This window comes from Lagenorhynchus albirostris, chromosome 11, assembly GCF_949774975.1.
Source record: "Lagenorhynchus albirostris chromosome 11, mLagAlb1.1, whole genome shotgun sequence".
In the NCBI taxonomy this organism is placed as follows: domain Eukaryota; kingdom Metazoa; phylum Chordata; class Mammalia; order Artiodactyla; family Delphinidae; genus Lagenorhynchus; species Lagenorhynchus albirostris.
Window position 1 is genome coordinate 38835588 of NC_083105.1, and position 20152 is coordinate 38855739.

At 39.4% G+C, this 20152-nt stretch overlaps 1 pseudogene; it reads left to right on the forward strand.

Annotated features, from left to right (window-relative positions):
• Positions 1-305: 305 nt before the first annotated feature.
• On the forward strand, positions 306-19806 carry LOC132529928 (elongation factor 2-like; annotated as a pseudogene).
• Positions 19807-20152: the final 346 nt, after the last annotated feature.

A 20152-nucleotide genomic window follows, 5' to 3' on the forward strand; every position in this document is an offset into this window, starting at 1 on the left:
GTTATTCAATCCTTATTTCTAATGACATCTGAAAATAAGCAAATAAATTAAAACATAATAAATAACATACTGAAGCTAAGATAGCAGCGGTATAGGTCAGACAGGCAATAGTTGAGACGCAGAGTCTAGAGAGACCTGCTAAAGTGAGATGGTCCATAGAGCTGATGACCCATAGCTATGAAGGTCTCCAGACAAGAGAATGAATTCTTTCCATGCTCAATGTTAGAGGCCCTCTGGGAGGTCCGCAAGCAAAGCCCAGAATAAAAGGTATCTGTCAACAGGTAACAGGAAAAGTCCAGGTAAGCATGAAGTCAGCATCATGGAAATCTAACAGTGGTCCTCCAGCCAACTGTGAGCTCCATGAGGTCAGGGACTTTCTCTGATGTATCCTCTCCCATATCCACAACACCTAGCCAATTCCCAAGTATTGTGCATCCTCGATGATTATTTATTGAGTGAATAAATTACGAATCAAGTAAGATTATTTTTCAATTAAAGGTAACAGCCCCAACACAAGTTCTCTTAAACAAAAAATAATATAACTAAGCAGGCCAGGTTTAGATTTGACTACAGAAGCAGCTGAATGCAGGGCCCAAATATTAATATCGGGTTGTAGTCTTTTTATCTTTCCCTTTGGAGGACTCCATTCTCAGACCACCAACACTTCCCAAGGCTACATGTTTTGTTGGTCATGCAGCAAGAAAATTCACACACATGAATGCAGGGGGAAGCATGTTGCATTGCCTCTGCTTGGGACATACACCATTTCTGAGACAATCACTGGAGCACTGGAGTTAAGGGAATGCAAAGCACGGATTGTCTGAAGCCTCTTGGAGAATAGCATACAGTATTCACAGTAACCACCTGGGCTGACGGAAAAGATGAGGGGGTGGGATTCACCAAAGGGAAATCTTGTTAAGGTTATTTCTAAGAAGTGTGAGTGAGTCTGGGCTCCATAAACAATAAAATTCAACGTTGAGGCAGCAGGCCCAGGCACGAGGGTGCCACCCTGAATCAGGGTAGTTCTGCAGCAGGGACCCAAAAATGAGGTCTAGAATAGGCTCCAGTACCTGGAAGCATTGGTGGGAATAAGGCAATGCTGGAGGTCTTGGAGTGCAGCTTGGGTTAACCATAGAAGTATGACTCAGTCATGAGCCAATGTGATTAGGAACCGTTACTAAAACTAAGGGGAAAGGCAAGACTGCAGGTGAACTTAAAGTGGGATTTGATATTAAGCTCTCAAATCCTTCCTTTGAATGAGAACGTGGTTGGTTTTGGTGAAGCCGAGAAGGTGGTAGCATTCAGTAATGAATTAAAGTATGTAGGGGTATTTAAGATGTTGGACATAGAATGATCAGGATGATAACAAGGTTCAGAATGTCACCACGGGACCCATTTATTATCCTCTTACTTTACTAGGTCTTAAATATATCTTCCAGTAGTAACTTTATTCAATCTTTATTTTTTATGCATTTGAAAACTAGCAAATAAAGTAAAACATGAGAAGTAACATGCTGAAGCTAGGATAGCACTTTACCTTTAAGCATGCTTCAGACTCTTATATCAAACTGCACATTTGACATATCTACTATGATGTGCCACAGGTACCCCAACTTCAACTTCCCACTTCTTCTTGCCCCAATCAATATAGTATTTTCCTCCAAAACTGGCTTTTCTCCTGTATTGCCAGTCTCAATTAATAGCACCTTTTCTAAGCCAGAAACCTATCTATCATCTCTCTCTGCCTCTATGCATGCATGTATGTATGTATGTGTGTGTATATAATATGCATGTACCTATCTATTATATCTTTACCTCTATTTCTCCTATCTAATCAATCATCAAATCCTGCCTCTTCTATTTCCTATATATTGCTTGACTCCACCCCCTTCTCCCCACCCCAAAAACTGTTGCCCTAATTCATGTCCTCATCATCTTTTGTGTAGGGTATACTTCAACTGTCTCCTAACTGGATACCCTACCTTGAGATGAACTTTCCTGAAAACCATAGTCCATATAGTTTCTCTCTGTTCACATGGCATTCTGTGCCTGCTCCCTACTTAACATTTACAGCATCATACTGAGATTATGGGTTTATGTGTCTGTCCCCCTTACAAGATATTAAATTTCTCAAATATGAAAGTTCATCTTGAAATCCTCAATACCTAACACAATGTCTGTTGAAGTGGACCAAGTCATTGAGTGTTTATATACTTAAAGGCAAGACTAGGTCAATAAATACTTAAGACTCTCTGCTAATCATAGAGTCACAAACAAAACATCAGTAGTGCTTTATTTGGGGTTCACTGTATAAAGAGTTTTTCCTTGGCACTTTTGTGCAATAGGCCAGACTTTTTCTGAATTAGTGAACAAAATTCTACTTTATTGGAAACTTCTGATTAGACTACATGATTTACTTTAATCAACAATTTGCAGATGCAAAGGCCTGAGGTTCTGTAAAATGCAAATTATATATGCGAAGATGAAAGAAAACATTCCAAACTTGGGCTGTTTCCCTTAATTATAATTACAGATAGCCTACTTTACACCATCATTCTGAAGATCCAGAATATCTTTCACATCAATTTGAAAACTCTATCATAATAGTGTAACTTTGTGTAAGTAATCAGTTAAAAACTCCAAGTAAAGAGTGACATACCATTCTTTTTTTTTTTTAATTTTATCTTTGGCTGCTTTGGGTCTTCGTTGCTGTGCACGGGCTTTCTCTAGTTGCGGTGAGCGGGGGCTACTCTTCATTGCGGTGCGCGGGCTTCTCATTGTGGTGGCTTCTCTTGTTGCGGAGCACGGGCTCTAGGTGCATGGGCTTCAGTAGTCGTAGCACGCAGGCTCAGTAGTTGTGGCTTGCCGGCTCTAGAGCGCAGGCTCAGTTGTTGTGGCGCACGGGCTTAGTTGCTCTGTGGCATGTGGGATCTTCCCGGACCAGGGCTTGAACCCGTGTCCCCTGTACTGGCAGGTGGATTCTTAACCACTGCACCACCAGGGAACCCCAACATAGCATTCTTACCATGAGAAGACAATGAACTTTCCTCTGAATTTATGGATTAACACAGTTAGTTACATGTTATAATTTTGGCTCACCTACTTAAATGATGCTTTATGTAGGATAATGAAATTTTTAATCATGTTTCTAGGTTACCATGTTTATCCTTGTTTTAATTATGATATATGACCTGCTTTAACTATTCAGTCAAGAGACATTATATGTTTATAGGTATGTGTTTATAGTAAAATTGCTTAGATGAATCTATAATAGGCTGTGATTCTAATAGAGAATTTTTTAATGTGCCTTCCTACTTTTCTCTGCAAGAACGTTCATTTGGAAAAAAAAAGTTTTTATCATTTTAAAAGGATGAAAGTACCTATTGATTTTATATGTTTTTATGTACTGTGACCAAAACCCCTTCTTAAGGGCTATTTTTGTCTTTATTTTTAAAAGATGTGTCATATTAGAGAATGTTTATCTTGTAACTCCAATGTGTAATCCAGAAGTAACACTGATGAATTTGCTCAAGACATAGCCTTAGTGCTGTGTGATGAAAAGACTATAGGTAATGGATGCTTTATAGAAACAAGTGATCTAAAGTTTAACCAAAAGGTCAAGGGCAAAAAAAAGGCACAAGTTAGGGATAATGCTATTTTCAGAAGCATATTGGTATATTTCAGAACTGACCAAATATGCAAAAATGGATTGTCAAGTCATTCCAAAAGGTTTAAAGCTTGGTTCTTTGAAAACAATACATTAAGCTCTTTAATGATTTGTGCACTTTCTGTATGTATGCATTATACTTAAATTTAAAAAGCTGACTTAAAAAATGTATACCCTCTAACACAAATAATAGGCACCTGATATGATGACAATTCTAAACTGTCAATAAAAAAAAAAAAACTCACTATTCTTTATCTTTTTCTCAGCATGCGTCTCTTCAATTCATGGCAAGGACTGCCTGTTTCTACTAATGATCCATATTGTGTTAGCATGTGTTAAAAGTTCAATGAAAATAAGAACTGTAAAGTCAAGATTTCTGTCACTTTCAAATGGCCTGCTCTAATAAGTTCTGGAAACTCTAATCATTCAATGCTTACATATGCTTTACTAGACACCCAGCACTGAAGATATATTAGACTGAAGATATACTAGATCTTTATCTGTAGAAATATGGACCCTGGCCCTCAGATTTGCAATTATACAGTGACTTCTACCAATGCATACATGCTACACAGTGCCTGCGTGTGTGTGCATGTGTGCGTGTAATGAGAAAGAAAGAGGCCATTTTTTTTCCCCAGTGAGTCAGTGGTGTTGGGTCACTAAAATTAACATTCCTATCTCACTCATTAAGTGGAAACAAGTTCACATGCCAATGGGTGTGTGTGTGTGTTGATAACTGGTGAAGACTTCACCCAAAATGAACAAATTGTATTAGTTTTCCTAATAAATATTCAACAAATATTAAGTAGTTGTCTTTTCCGTATTTTTACAAAACATGTGATCATCTACATCTGGCATTCAATGTTTTATGCAGCAGGGAAACATGAGTATACCACAATTTAGGGTTAAAATGAAGGATCACAAACTGGCGGATCACAGGGCAAATCTATCCACCAGACAGATTTGTTTAACAAACACGATTATTTTTAAAAATTACTTAACTCCCAGCATTAAATAATTTGGAGATTTTGTAAAAACCTCATTAGGAGTTTGTCTAGACAAACAAAAGCTCTGGAATTGGACTCTTGTTACTACATGGATTGAGCTAAGTGCTCCTTGGCTCTTCAGTTCAAGGTTGTCTCCATGCTATACACAGTCTGCTTCATCCATGTAACCTTGCCCGGCTCCTGCAGACATGTGAGGCTGCAATCCTTGGTTTCCAGAAGAGTCTAATTTATCTTGGTAAATTGGTTAATCCAAAATTTATCTTTCCTATTTCCTTCCCACCCTATAGTGGAGGATATTGATACCTTAACTAAAGTATTCTGTTTATGAGATCTCAAAATGATCCTTTGTGGGGCTTCCCTGGTGGCGCAGTGGTTGCCGATGCAGGGGACACGGGTTCGTGCCCCGGTCCGGGAAGATCCCACATGCCGCGGAGCAGCTGGGCCCGTGAGCCATGGCCGCTGAGCCTGCGCGTCCAGAGGCTGTGCTCCGCAACGGGAGAGGCCACAACAGTGAGAGGCCCGCGTATAGAAAAAAAAAAAAAAATCAAAATGATCCTTTGTAAGTGTCTTATAATACTTTAAACAGAAACAAACAAAATCCTTTTTGTTGGTTATTTTTCAACCAGAGAGCCAAGTCTATTTAATGGATTATAAGATTTTTTAAAATATATTTTGTAAGTTCTGATTTCCATATAATTATTTACTCCTTTACTAGAAAAGAGGTCTTAATGATAGTTGACAATAACATTATCCTCACACACAAAGCATGGCATATTTCCACGGAGATAGCCCAAGATCAAAGCACCCAGCCATCAGCTCGTGGAAGTATCTATGTGTATTCGGATATCTGGCTTTTATTTCATTAAACATGATTTAAAAAGAAAAAAAAAGCAATCTTTTGGGTTTTTTCTTAAAGCAGACAGGAGAAGTTCTTGGTATTGAGTGATGATAGGAAAACACACAGAAAAAAAATTTTTTGCCACTGACATTCAGTGTTATTATTATGTCCACTATAAACTTCCTATTTGTTCAAACACTAGATGCAGGGAAAAACCAAGCATATAAACATTCCACCACACTGTCGACATTTATGGTAACTTTAAACTCAGAAACTTTATAAAACAATCGGCTGAGAGACAGATGTAGTGTTTAAGTTTTACCTTAAGGAATTTTCCTAAGGCTGAGTTAGAAACAAGTTCTGCATGGAAACACTGAGGCATCCTTAGCTAGTGTTAGAATGTAGTCTGCTATATTTAAAACTTAGGCAATTTCTGTCTCCTTATAATGCAGGAGTTTTTTTAATTAATTAATTTATTTATTTGGTTACACTGGGTCTTAGTTGCGGCATGCAGGATCTTTAGTTGAAGCATGCCGGATCTTTTTTTAGTTGAGGCATGCAGGATCTTTAGTTGTGGTATATGGGATCTTTAGTTGCAGCATGCGAACCTTAGCTGCAGCATGTGGGATCTAGTTCCCTGAACAGGGATCAAACCCGGGCCACCTGCATTGGGAGCAGGGAGTCTTAGCCACTCGACTACGAGGGAAGTCCCAGGATGCAGGAGATTAACCTCTAAATTTTAAAAAATATCTTCAAGATCTAGCTAATGTGCGTAGAAAAATAAATGTTTATGTGCTCATACAAATATTTTAATGAACTAATTTCACCAAATGAGACATTTTAGACGTTAACATAAAAATTATAATAGCACCAAGTGAAATGTTACTAACTTTCCTTGAGAAGTTATTATGATCTTTCTTCATAAAGGTAAATTTGCCTGGAAAGAAAAAAAACTCTTTGTAACAATTAAAGCTTTGGGAAAGAATTTGAGAAATTGACCATTTATCATCTACTACCTCCTACAAAGATGGTGCTACCGCCCACCTTCAGCAGTCTTCAGGTGTTCGCCCGGGAGTAGGAATGTGTAATGATCTACAATCCTCCCAATGCCCCATACCACCTTTATTTGATGTTTTGAATTGTGGGATGTTGATTGTGGCCAAGAACAGGAATAATTTATCAGGCTCTGTAGGGAACTGAAACTGTGACAGAACTCTAACCAGCTGAGTCAACAGGCTAAGGTTAGATAATGTTGTTTACACAGATAGTGCATAATTTAAATTTTCCCTTCAAACCAGATCATCCCAGTTATCCTACCATCTCTCCCACGATTTTGCAATTTTCTTTATTAGTTATTTTTTCTCACTATAAAATAGAATGGGATCTTCTTTTTATACTCTGAGTCTGAGGACTCTCTCTTTGTCTTCAACCACGTCAGGAGCTGTCTGCCCATTGCTACAAATACATATGTCAATTTAGCCTCTTCACCTTTGGTTAAAATGGTTCACTCACTCATACCCACAGACCCTAAGTTGGGGACACCCGGAAGATGGGAAGACAGGTTATAATAAGTGCCTGTTACGGCTTTCTGTGTAAACTCTGTTCTCCCTATGTTCCATATTACCACCCTCTGAACAAAGATTGTTATATTATTTTTTATGGATCATAGCACATAGAAGGTATTTAAACAGGTTTGCTGACTTAAAGGAATAAAGGGAATCTCATGGCTTAGAGTGGTTCCTAAATTTCAGTATGCATAAGAAGTTACCTGCAGTGTTTGTTAAGACACAGATTCTTGGGCTCTATCCCAAGTGTTTCTGATTCAGTAAGTTTTGGGCCCCAAAGTTCGCAATTTTAACCAGTTCCTGGATGATGGTGATGCTGCAAGTCTAGAGATTACATACTGGGAACTATTAACTTAGACGATAAGCATGCATTACTATAGGACTCAGGTGCTCTATTCACGTACACATTAATCATTTTTCTACTGTTAGCCTAGTTCTTGTCCTCACTACAAGATAGAAATACTACCTAAGATTTAACACGAATGTGGCAAGACTATAAATTGATTCCTCCAAATTATACAAGAAAACTTATGTTATTTAACAGTAGTAATGATGTGTGCTAACCAGTAGGGGAAGAAAATGGCATAGTTTGAAAAGAGGGGAAACTGGAGGGTGTTTCTGGGTACAGCAAGGGTGGAGTTGCCAGTGGCAATAATAGGGCAGTTCTGCTCAGAAGCTATGCTGCCTGGCAGCTCTAAAAGGGTGAGCCTGAATTTTCTCCTCGCTCAAAAACAGGATGTAGCTGCTCTGCCATCTCCCCAATCTCTGTCCAATGAACCAAAGAGAGCCCTTAGTCTAATCTCTCTCCATTTTGTGGGGAAGGAAGGAATCAGATGCTTCTCTGCTATTTCACCTAAGCTTTATTATAATTTTTTAAAAGTTGATTTTCAGTGCCATTCAGTGAGTCCAAAATGTCACAGCAGTATAACAGCATCAACAAGAAATGATCCAGTTAGAGGTCTAAAGAACATTTAAAAAATCATGTTAGGGATTAATATGCTTTCACTGCAAAGAAGTCAAGTGCACATTCAATGAGAACTTAATGTAGCAAGGAGCAAAAAGGGCTCAGTGGAACTGAGCAATCAAAATGCCCATATTTAGAAGAACCTAGGGGCAGGACAGGAATAAAGACGCAGACGTAGAGAATGGACTTGAGGACACAGGGAGGGGGAAGGGTAAACTGGGACGAAGTGAGAGACTGGCATGGACTTACATATACTACCAAATGTAAAATAGATAGCTAGTGGGAAGAAGCCGCATAGCACAGGGAGATCAGCTCAGTGCTTTGTGACCACCTAGAGAGGTGGGATAGGGAGGGTGGGAGGGAGAGAGATGCAAGAGGGAAGAGATATGGGAACATATGTATATGTATAGCTGATTCACTTTGTTATAAAGCAGAAACTAGCACACCATTGTAAAGCAATAATACTCCAATAAAGATGTTTTTTAAAATGCCCATATTTAGACAGAAACAGTTTCTTCTTTTATTTAGAAAAAGGTCTTCAATTCTAGGTAGAGCTCATTGTTTCTCCAATTTGAATTGCTTCCTCATGTTGAAATTGGAACTGTTCTTTTGTATAACATAAGAAATATTCCTTTATATTGGATTAAATGCCTAGACCAGCAGCTTCAGCATGTTATCCTTATGAAGGAATAGGGTTTTCAATAAAAGCTGAGGGAAGCAACCCCTGCTTAATCTGCCTTCAAAACTAAAAGTTCTTTCAGGCTTCTCTGATCAAACCCTTGGGTAGCTACACATTAAAAAAATGGCCTTTTGGCAATTTGACCTGCCTTCTGGTGTCATTAAACTTGTTCTTTGTCTATTCTCCTTTTCCCTGTAAACTAGAAACTAGATCTAAAAACTTGATTAAATTTAGTTTAAACATTTTTGACACAAGTAATTCATACTGACACTATAATCCTATAACCACACCTGAAACCACATAATTCAGCTTGTCTGTCAGTGACACTAGGTTTGATAGCTATGCTAGGTGATCAGGTATCTCCATTGCAAAGGTAAGGTTTTTACCCTTTGCAATTAACAAGTAATCTATGGAGTGATACTTGGACACTACACAAATATCCTCCTCCCCATTAATCTCTCACCTAATGTATTTTGGCTTCTATTAATGATCTTTGTCTGAATCAGTTTCCACTAGGAGTTCCAAATGGTGCTTTTTCTAATCTATTATTTCTTCCATATTGATGAGCTGGCATTCTTTTGTTTCAAAAAGGGGTGGGGGAGCTTTCACACATTAACTGGTTTCAACAGTGCCTTCAAAAAAGACCGATAATGTCTTACTTATTTCCAAAGTAAGGTGTTTTTCTCTCTCCCTCTCTTTCTCTCTTCAAAACTAATAGTTTTTGATTTATTTTACATTTTATAATCATTTAGTTATTCTTTTGGGATGCTTATTTTGTTCCAATTTGATCAACAGAAGTTATTTCAAGATGGCTCCAATATTTGAGGACTTTCTTGCTTTCTGGCACAAGATATTGCAAGTTCAACTTTTACCTAATTGCCTCAGACTTAACTTGGAATCAGCCATTTTTTAAGTGAATCTGGTTCCTTTTAGGGAATTTGATAATCAAGAATCTAGGCATTACAGGGACTTCCCTCGTGGTCCAGTGGGTAAGACTCCAAGCTCCCAACTCAGGAGGCCTGGGTTGATCCCTGGTTGGGAAACTAGATCCCGCATGCATGCTGCAACTAAGAACCCACATGCCACAACAAAGATCCCACATGCCACAACTAAGACCCAGCGCAGCCTAAATAACTAATAAATAAATAAATATTTAAACAAACAAAAAGAATCTGGGCATTACAGAGGTGTCACTGTTTCTAGACCCTTTCAGTAAAGAGAGATAGGACATACATATATTCAAAATGAGTTAATATCAATATTTACAATTCAAATTTAACTTTATAGGGATTTTTTCTTAACTTCTTTGATTTCATACTCATGTGTCCTTCTTACACAAAAATCTTATCACCCTAAACATTTATTTTTTCCCCAAAATATGCAATAATGGTTAAAATACATAATACCAATTATCACTACCAACGATAAAAATCACTAAGTGATGTTTAAGTTTCCTTTTTTTGTTGTTTTAATTAATTTATTTATTTATTTATTTTTGGCTGCACTGGGTCTTAGTTGCTGCGCGCAGGCTTTCTCTAGTTGCGGTGAGCATGGGCTGCTCTTTGCTGCGGTTTGCAGGCTTCTCATTGCCGTGGCTTCTCTTGTTGCGGAGCACAGGCTGTAGGCGCACGGGCTTCAGTAGTTGTGGCACGCAGGCTCAGTAGTTGTGGCTCACGGGCTCTAGAGCACAGGCTCAGTAGCTGTGGCGCACGGGCTTAGTTGCTCCACGCCATGTGGGATCTTCCTGGACCAGGGCTTGAACCTGTGTCCCCTGCACTGGCAGGCGGATTCTTTTTTTTTTGTTCTGTTTGAATTTTTGAATTTTATTTATTTTTTTATACGGCAGGTTCTTATTAGTTATCCATTTTATACATACTGGTGTATATATGTCAATCCCAATCTCCCAATTCATCACACCACCACCACCCCTCCCCTGCCACTTTCCCCCCTGGGTGTCTATACTTTGTTCTCTACATTTGTGTCTCTATTTCTGCCCTGCCAATTGGTTCATCTGTACCATTTTTCTAGGTTCTACATATATGCGTTAATATACGATATTTGTTTTTCTCTTTCTGACTTACTTCACTCTGTATGACAGTCTCTAGATCCATCCATGTCAGCAGGCGGATTCTTAACCACTGTGCCACCAGGGAAGTCCCTTAAGTTTTCTTCATAGTTCTTTTAGCCCTTAGATTATATCTCACTAAGGATGCATAGAGTATTACATTCAAAATTCACTGGAAATAAATTTTTTTTCTCTGTGCTATGTTAGCAATTTGATACACAGTCAAGGTTTACTTGTTTCTATTTTCAATTTTAGAATTTTTCTTTTTAAATTAACTCTATGATTTTAATATATAAAATACTTACATAATTTAAAACCTAAATTAAATTAAAAAGCATACTTAGATTTCTAAGCCTCATCTCTCCCTTTCCCCTCCATTCTATTCCAAAATCACCCTATGGATAACAACTATTTTACTTCCTTGTTTATACTACCAGTGTTTCTTTTTGCAAAAATATATGCACCTTGATTTTTTTCCTTAGCCATATATCATGGAGATCTCTCTCATTCCTTTTCATAGTTGCATAATAATTAAAATGGTGGTATCACCATTAGTTTATTAACCAACTAGCCACCAGAGCTGATTGCTAGAAGTAGAATTTCTGTGTCAAAGGACAAATACAAATATAATTTTCCTGAATAAGATTTCGTATTGTTTTAAAGTTTTCCAGAAAACTCTAATAATCAGCCAGGAGCCAATAACCTACATACCAATAGCCATAGTATATTCTTTCAATCAAAGCAACAAGTTTTAACTGAGCCACAACTTTGACCTGGGCATTATGGCAGAATACAAAAAGTAGTATTCGCTTGCCTTCAATGAGTTTTTAAAAAGTAGTTGTCCTGCCCTAACTCCCTTAGGGAGACAAAATTAACCTGCAAAGGAAGCATTTAGATTATACCTAAGTGTGGGTATCTCTCATTGCCAGAATTTTCACAACAGAAATTGGATACACACTACCTTGATAGTTTTTACATTTTACTTCACTCAGTGCTAAGAGTTGTATTATCCTTATGAAGGAAAAACTGTTCTCTATTGCAGAGATTTTCAACTTGGACATGACCTATTACTGGGTTATGAAATCAATTCAGCATGTAGTAAACAATATGAAATAGAATAGAATAAAAAAGTATCAGAATGTATGACAGGTAGTAAGAGTGAATATTTTTTCTTGAAAATATTTTTATATATAAAATAAGAGATTTGTAAGAGTACATGTTATGTCAAATTAATTTCTTAAGGTGAATCATGATATTTTTTTTAATCGAGAAACACCACCTTATAGAAAAGGAACAGCTGTTTTCTTTGAGTACTAGCTGTTCAATTTTCATGTTTAATATTGATCATCACACACTGCTACAACCTAGTCTTTTTTATTTTTTTAATTTACTTTTATTTCTTTTTGGCTGCGCTGGGTCTTTGTTGCTGCGCGCGGGCTTTCTCTAGTTGCAGCGAGCAGGGGCTACTCTTCATTGCAGTGTGTGGGCTTCTCATTGAGGTGGCTTCTCTTGTTGCGGAGCAAAGGCTCTAGGCACGCGGACTTCAGCAGTTGTGGCACATGGGCTCAGTAGCTGTGACTCGCAGGTTCTAGAGCACAGGCTCAGTACTTGTGGTGCATGGGCTTAGCTGCCCCACGGCACGTGGGATCTTCCCGGACCAGGGATCGAACCCATGTGCCCTGCATTAGCAGGCGGATTCTTAACCACTGCGCCACCAGGGAAGCCCCCAACCTAGTCTTAAGGTCTAAAAATATGTTTATTTGGGGCTGGTGTTACATAATAGGATTTGCCCAGCAATTTTCAGTTTTGATAAAAACAATTTACTCTTTTTTAGCTTGTAAAAACAAAATATATCTAAAGCAGAAATGACAAACTGCTGGCAAAATTTGCTCAGAAGCAAATTCTAGTTTGTTAATTTGAGTGCTGTAAATTTAAACTAGTTTCTAACACTCAAAAATTAGGAAATGTCACTTAAATTTTGGATTTCCAGCTTCTCAAGAAAAAATAGATGGTTTGGCAAGTCTGAGCCATCCAGAAAGTGCTGGAGATGGGTCACCTGCTTCCCAGCTCACCAGAGTCTCCCTGTTACATCCCAACTCTGAGGCTGTCACTTGCATTCACTGTCTTACTCTTGGCCTGCCCCCCCACATTTACATTCCCTACGTGGTCTGATAGGCACATCAGTTTCCTACTCCTGATTTGCCTCAACTATAAAATGGAAATAACAGCTGCACTCGCCCCAAAGAGTTGTTGTGAGAAATAAATAATTTAATTCATGAAAAGACTTAGAACAGTGCCTCATAAATGCTATCCAGTATTTCTGGAGTCAAGTTGCAGAGCATATTGAAACCCCAAAATTGATAATTTAGACAAAAGGTTCTCAGACTATGACCATGGTGTGAAGAAACTCTTAAGTTAGGCTAAACTGTCAGGCTTATTGCTATGTAAATAAATACCTGAGAGGTTCTTTTCTAGATGCAAGCCTAAAAATCATGGATATAACCACCTAGAGTTCTCTAATATCTGCTGCTATACATTTTCAAAGTGATGTTTCTACTTGCTCATCATCTGTTACATCATTTTATCCACCCAACTATTCCCTGACAGTCACATTTGCTCAAATCCCCATTTGCTCAAAGATCGCATTATTGCTTTCTCCTCCTCACACACTATTTCTGGACCACCTGCCCCTATAGGCCTGAAATCATCTTCTCTTGAGAAAACAGTTTATCCATCTCTACATTATCCAGCACCAAGGTCTCCATCTGCAAATGTTGCTTAAATTGAACTGAATTTAAAGGGAACATGGCCTAACCAATTGAAAATTTGCCAGCAAATTCCTTCTAGCCACAGCTTCCATAGACACAGAACTTCTCATAATCTTTGTGTTCCTATGTGAAATTAAGTCATTATGCTAGAATAGCTGATTTTCCGGATTTAGCAAGTAAAAATACAGAATGCCCAGTTAAATTAGATTGTCAGATAAATAAAGTTTTTACTAGAAGTATTTCCCATGAAATACTAGGGACATATTTATGCTAAAGAATTTACTTATTTTTATCTGAAATTCAAATTTAATGAAGTCTCTTGTGTTTTATCTGGCAACCCTAACATGAAAGGCACTTTATCTTCGCTTACCCTTAACATTTGCTAACTTATGTCATTTATGCATGTTCACTATTGTTTCAAGTATCTATCACAGGAAGTTTCAATAAATGCTTTTTATAGTGATAATCACCAGGCTTTCCTCTTGGATTTATGTACTACCTAAACAAAGGCAAATGTGCTATAAAATGGAGATAATAAATACTTGAATAATTTTTTTTGTATTTATGGAAGATTTATATGCAAATTTAGTCATTACTTTTATTTCAGCATTTCTAATAAAGATTGTTGGTTGGCTGTGAGGTTTACTGTTCTCAGAGCATGTCCTGTAACTTTTTAATATGAGTTTTCATTCCCTAATGATATAGAGAAATAACAGCGCATCAAACCTTTAGTTGTACGAGGACTCTGCAAAGACAAGGCCTGGCAAGAGATAGTGGTAAACATGCTCCTGGCCTAAACTGGGAACATAGTCCCAATTCTTTCACACAAACAATTTACTCTGTAAACCAGCATTATGTAAATGATCACTGATTTTCAGGTTTTGGGGAAAGAGATAAATTTATAGTTATATCTGCAGAATCCATTTAATTAGACATTTTAAAATATTTTCTGAAAAAACAAATGAAAGTTAATATGCTCTCTATAAAATATAAGTAACTACCTCACTCTATCATGACTTGCATTCTTAGTACTGTATGCTGAATGTAAGTCACTGGAAGTCATTCAGACCATTTGGAAGGCAGCTATGCTCACCACTATACCACCAATGCCAGTCATTCACACCCTTTGGACCACAGTAAATTCAGTCATTCAGAACTCAGCAACCCAATTACATGTTAGGCTTCCATCAAGTTACACATACAGGGAATTCCCTGGTGGTCCAGTGGTTAGGACTCCGTGCTTTCACTGCCATGGGCCCAGGTTCAATCCCCAGTCAGGGAACTAAGATCCCACAAGCCGTGTGGTGCAGCCATAAATAAATAAATAAAGATATAGAACAATTTTTTTTTTAAGTTACACATACAGAGAGTTTGTTTACATTATATAGCGGACATCTCTAGTTTTGTCTGCCCAATCTTTTGTGTTTCTTTTAGTAACAACATCCTGGCTTTCCCTGGGAAGCCACCCTTCCTGTATTGTCAGTCCATGTACCCCCAACCTCAGCTATCAGTTCCAAGGAAGGACAAATGACCTAGAACTGGCCCATCAGTGCACAGCATCCTCCTGTCCACCATGATCTGTTTAGAGGTGAACACGAAACACAGGCCAGGCCAGTGAGACTCAAGTGTCCGCTAAGTTTTCAGTCCAGTGGATGAAAATAGACGACCACCAAAGTACAATACCATAAAATTTCAGAAAATTAGGAAAAAGAAAAGGTTCTGGGGGAAAATATCTGGTCAGAAACAAAGGATCAAGAAACAGAATGGCTTTGGACTTCACAGCAAACCTGGAGACTAGAAGATGTTACAGCAACACCTTCAAAATTCTTTAAAAAAAAGATTTTCAATGGAGAATGATATAGCACACCAAACTAATTAGTTGAGAGGGCCAAATAAAGATATTTTAAACAGGCAAGATCTGAAAACTTTACCTTTTGTGCACTCTATCTCAGGAAGCTATCAGAAGATGTGATCCTCCAAAATGAGGGAATAAACCAAGAAATAGGAAGCTGCAGTATATTAAGAGACAGATCTCAGGATTCCAGTGAAAAAAGCCCTAGGATGATAGTTGTCTCCCTGGTTTAGCTAACAACTAGTCCAGATTAGGGCAAGTCAGAAGACTCCAGGAGAGATTTCTTCAGGAGCACGACAATGAAAAGGAAACTTAATCCATCAGAAGGTATCAAGAAGCTGAAAATTACAGAACATTTCAGTTATCTAAAAGTACTGAGGTATTTGGATAACTGATAGAGAATTGAATTTGGATTCGTAAAAAGAACATTCTACTTTGAACCACATAATGCTAATATTTAATAAAAGTGGCAATTTCATATGGTTCAATTTAGTAGAAAACAAAGAGATCAAAAAGTTGTAGAAATTATCTCCAGGGGAAAGAGTTGTGCAGAAAGGAAACACAATAATGGATATTTTACAAACCTCAGTTGTGACTAACATTTTCATAGCTACAATACTGTAAATACTGAATAGTGATTTAATTAGAATAAAAGTATAATGATATTGCTAGACTCAGTGTTCAGAAGGAAGTCCTGTGTGTAGTAAGTATGAAGAAGATGAAAAAAAGAGCTAAATCTCCATCTTTTAAAGTGACCGGTAAATAAATAAAGCCTAAATCTGGAAAATCAGGAAGTAGCTATACAAGCTTGTTATTAGATATAAAGCTTGATAAGCAAGGAATTAGATGAAAGAATTAAAAGTAATTGCCACCAGGCTGGCAATTTCAAAAATTCAAGCAAGAGATAAATGAATAAGGGTCCTAAGACAAAGGCAGAGGGAGTGGACAAAAGGGAATGAGCGCTATTAAGAGAATTGTATAAATAGCTATTGGTGATTAATTAGAACACCACATTTCTGGCTTGAACCATTAGACAGATGATGCAGTTACTCACTGAATCAGGTAAAATAGGAGGAAGAGCAAACATGGGAGCAAGGGGATACAGTACTGGACATGTTAGTGTGGAGACACATGGAGGACAAACAGATGGGAATATCATAAAAGCAATGAATATATGGGTCTAGAACTCAAGCATAAAGCATAGCTGGGAGTAACAGATATGAATCCACTACACTGTGACTGGCTTGACGGCAGAGAGAAACCTAACTTATTGACATGTGTATCCCCAGCATCTACCACAAATAGTGCCTAATATGTTTATTTATTCATGCATTCACTCAAAAAAAAAAAAAGTGTCATTTGAAATACCAGGGCTGGGGAAATGGAGAAGAACAGTAGGAAGTTGAGGGAGTTCATGTGAGAAATTATTTGCTCTGTGAACAAGGAAGTCTGGTGGTTTGCTGTAAGGGAAAAGGGCAAGGAGCAAAGGAAGATGAAACAAATGAAAAGGGTTGAATGACATAAAGGACTGTGAATGTTGGAATAGTCAGCCAAAGGAATGGAAGAAACTGCTGGATAGGGTCTAAAGTCAGAATGTCAAGAAGCACTGTGGGGGGAGCTGAAATTGGACGCTGTATTGTAGTGGCAACGAGCCCAACAGCTGCTTTCCTCTAGCACCGCTCTCCCTTTCAGCCAGGAAGAATTATGCCTCCATGTTCTGCCTTCTTTTAGCACTGTGCTCCAACTGCTCCTAGAGCATTGATGAATATTTTATTATAGCTGTCTGCTCTATCTGCCCTTGCACACCATGAATTCCCCACCTTTGTATTCCCAGCACCTGGCAGAGGGCCTGCCACACTGCAGGCTCACAATCAACGTGTATTCAATTCAACTGAATACCTAAATCGAAGGAATAACTCTCCTACATATTGTAATCTGAAAAGCAAGCGAATTAAATGCTTATCTTCATGGGAGTATAAAAATGTGGTTGGGGTGGGGGGAACCACTGAGCTTTGACACAAAAATTTATGAGCCCGATACCATTCAAAAGTGATAGACTTACCTGGGCCTGTCCAAGGCCTCCAACAAGCACCACCGGCTACACATGAAGGTGCGGCGCTTCCCCGACTGCTTGGCCAAGGACACCGACAAGGTCGAGGTGTCTGCCCGCCAGGAACTCAAGGAGCAGGCCTCAAAGTGACCGAGAAGTACGAGTGGGACGCGGCCGACGCCTAAAGGATGCGGTGCTTTGGACCCGCCAGCGCCAGCCTCAGCCCCATCATCGTCCCCGACGTCACCAAGGGCATGCAGTACCTCAACAAGATCAGGACAGCGTGGCTGCCGGCTTCCAGGTGGCCACCAGGCAGGGGCGCCACCGAGTAGCACACGCGGGGCGTGCGCTTCGAAGACTGCGTGCCACGGCTGCTCGCGGATCCATCCAGAGTATCACGGCACTGCCCCTACGTCGCGTGCTGACCGCCAGCCCCGACCCGCGGAGCACGTCAACGAGCGGAGATCCGGTGTTTGCAACAAGGGGCTGGTGCCATCTAAGGGGTCCTGCACAGGAAGCGGGGCCACGTGTTAGAGGGGTCCCAGGTGGTCGGCACCCCCATGTTTGTCGTGAAGGCCCATCGACAAGTCTTTCTGACTTCACAGCCGACCTGAGGGCCCACGCGGGCGGCCAGGCCTTCCCCCTCCGGGCACCTCCACACCCTGCCCGCCGACTCCTCCGACCACGTCAGGCGCCCCAGACAGGTCGTGGGGGATACGTGCAAGCACAAAGGCTTGAAAAAAGGCGTCCCAGCGCCAGACAACTTCCGGGACAGAACGTAGGCGCTCTTCCGCAGCCCCTCCGCCCAGGGAGGTCTTGACGCAGCAACCCGCTTCCACCCGGCAACCCATACAACCGCGAGCCTCAAGTTCGCCTCACGACACCTCGCGAGACTCCAGACGCGAGATGCTCCACCTGCCAGGTTTCTGGAGCCCACTGCGTGCCTTCGCTCGACATGAACACTTGGTGCCTTTTTTTTTTTTTTCGGTGCCTTTTTTTTTCCATATCTATTTCAACATTTCAGAGCAACAGAAATGCCGTCGCAGCACATACTTATTTGGCTGGTGGAGATGGAAGAAGGAATGGGACACACAACACTTTTTCTTTTTTTTTTTTTTTAATTTCTTCGCAAGGAAACTCAAATGTCGCCCCTCCCTACCCCACCCCCCCGCCAAATTTAAAATAAACGCATTAAGAAGTTTATTTGGGGGTTAAAAAAAGTGATAAACTTAAAAAAGCAAACACGTTGTATTATGGATTTGAGCATGTTTATGGAAAAATGAGATTAAAAGCAAAGCTTTCCGGACCTAAGTTGCTATGTTGTTGCTTTTTGTTGTATGTAGCTCTGTACTTCCTTACGAGATAATCATCAGATTCCGTCAGACTTTTTCTTGGGCAATGCCAAGGTTAACTGGGCGAATGAGTTTCAAAAATAAAAATGGGTTTACAGTAGAACTGAAGCACTGTAATCATTCAGAATGGTTATGCCACTTCTCATGACCCATCTAAAACTATTTAAAGCTCTTATATGGATGATCAGCTCCTCTGTCCAAATTTTCAAATCTTCTGTTGACTTAGAAGAGCAAACTTAGACTAAGTATCTTAGGTGTTTATATGTTTATATATAAACATAATAGGTGATAGGGTATAATGAAACAGATTGATACAAATCTGCTAACATTAAAAAAAGTTTTGTAAATAAAATTCAGGTGAAGTTTTTGAGGAGATTATCTGACAGGAAGAAGGGAGGAAATAATGCCTATTCAAGGGCACCAAACTGTCCAAGTAGAGAGGAGGAGTTGATTCAATTTAAAGTCACTGATCAGGAACTTCGCTGGCAATCCAGCGGTTAAGACTCCGCACTTCCACTGCAGGGGGCACGGGTCCTGGTCGGGGAACTAAGATCCCATATGCCTCGCAGCCAAAAAAAAAAAAAGGAAAAGAAAAAGTCACTGATCAGGTCATATTTGATAGTGGGTGGGATTTCCAAGTGTTAAATATCAGAAGCAGGGCTCTCTGATTCTCTCCTTTCCAGAGCTATCAGAGCATAAGGCTGGGACTGGCCCAGCATGTCAGGGGCCTTAAACAGCTAGATCACCCTCAGTCTCATACTTAATTTTGTTCCATGTGACCAGAATAAATGTGGGTTTAAGTGTTTGATGGTGCTTTGGCCTAAGGCCATTTAAATCTAACTAGATTAGAAAAACGGTTGCTCCCTTGAAACAATAGGTCAGTATGTCATATTCCTCTGCACTGAGGTTAGGAGTCACAGTGCGAACTCTGCTTTACTTTGCATTTGTTTCTTTTATCTGTTTCTGCCACAAGAACTTTATGGAACGGTGTTGAAGTAGGATTAGGGTATTTGTGCCCTGGCCAAACCACCTTAAAACTAAGAAAATGATTTAATGTTGGGATGCATTTTTCAAGGCATTGGTTTGGGCTGTGTAATGTCACTGAAATTCTCTCCTTACGTGTTTGTTTCCTCTGTAGTTTAAGAAACTACTAGCTTCTTAAAGATAAGAACTGTTTTCAGCCTACTTTATATTCCTAGGATATAACACAGAGCGAGGCACATAGTAAGCACTCAAATGTTTGTTGAGAGGGACTATTTGTCCAGGGCTAGTTGTATAATTAGAATTTCTTTCATTCTTGCAGAGTTAGGAACAAAGCTGCGCGGACCTGCTGCTATTTTGAGAT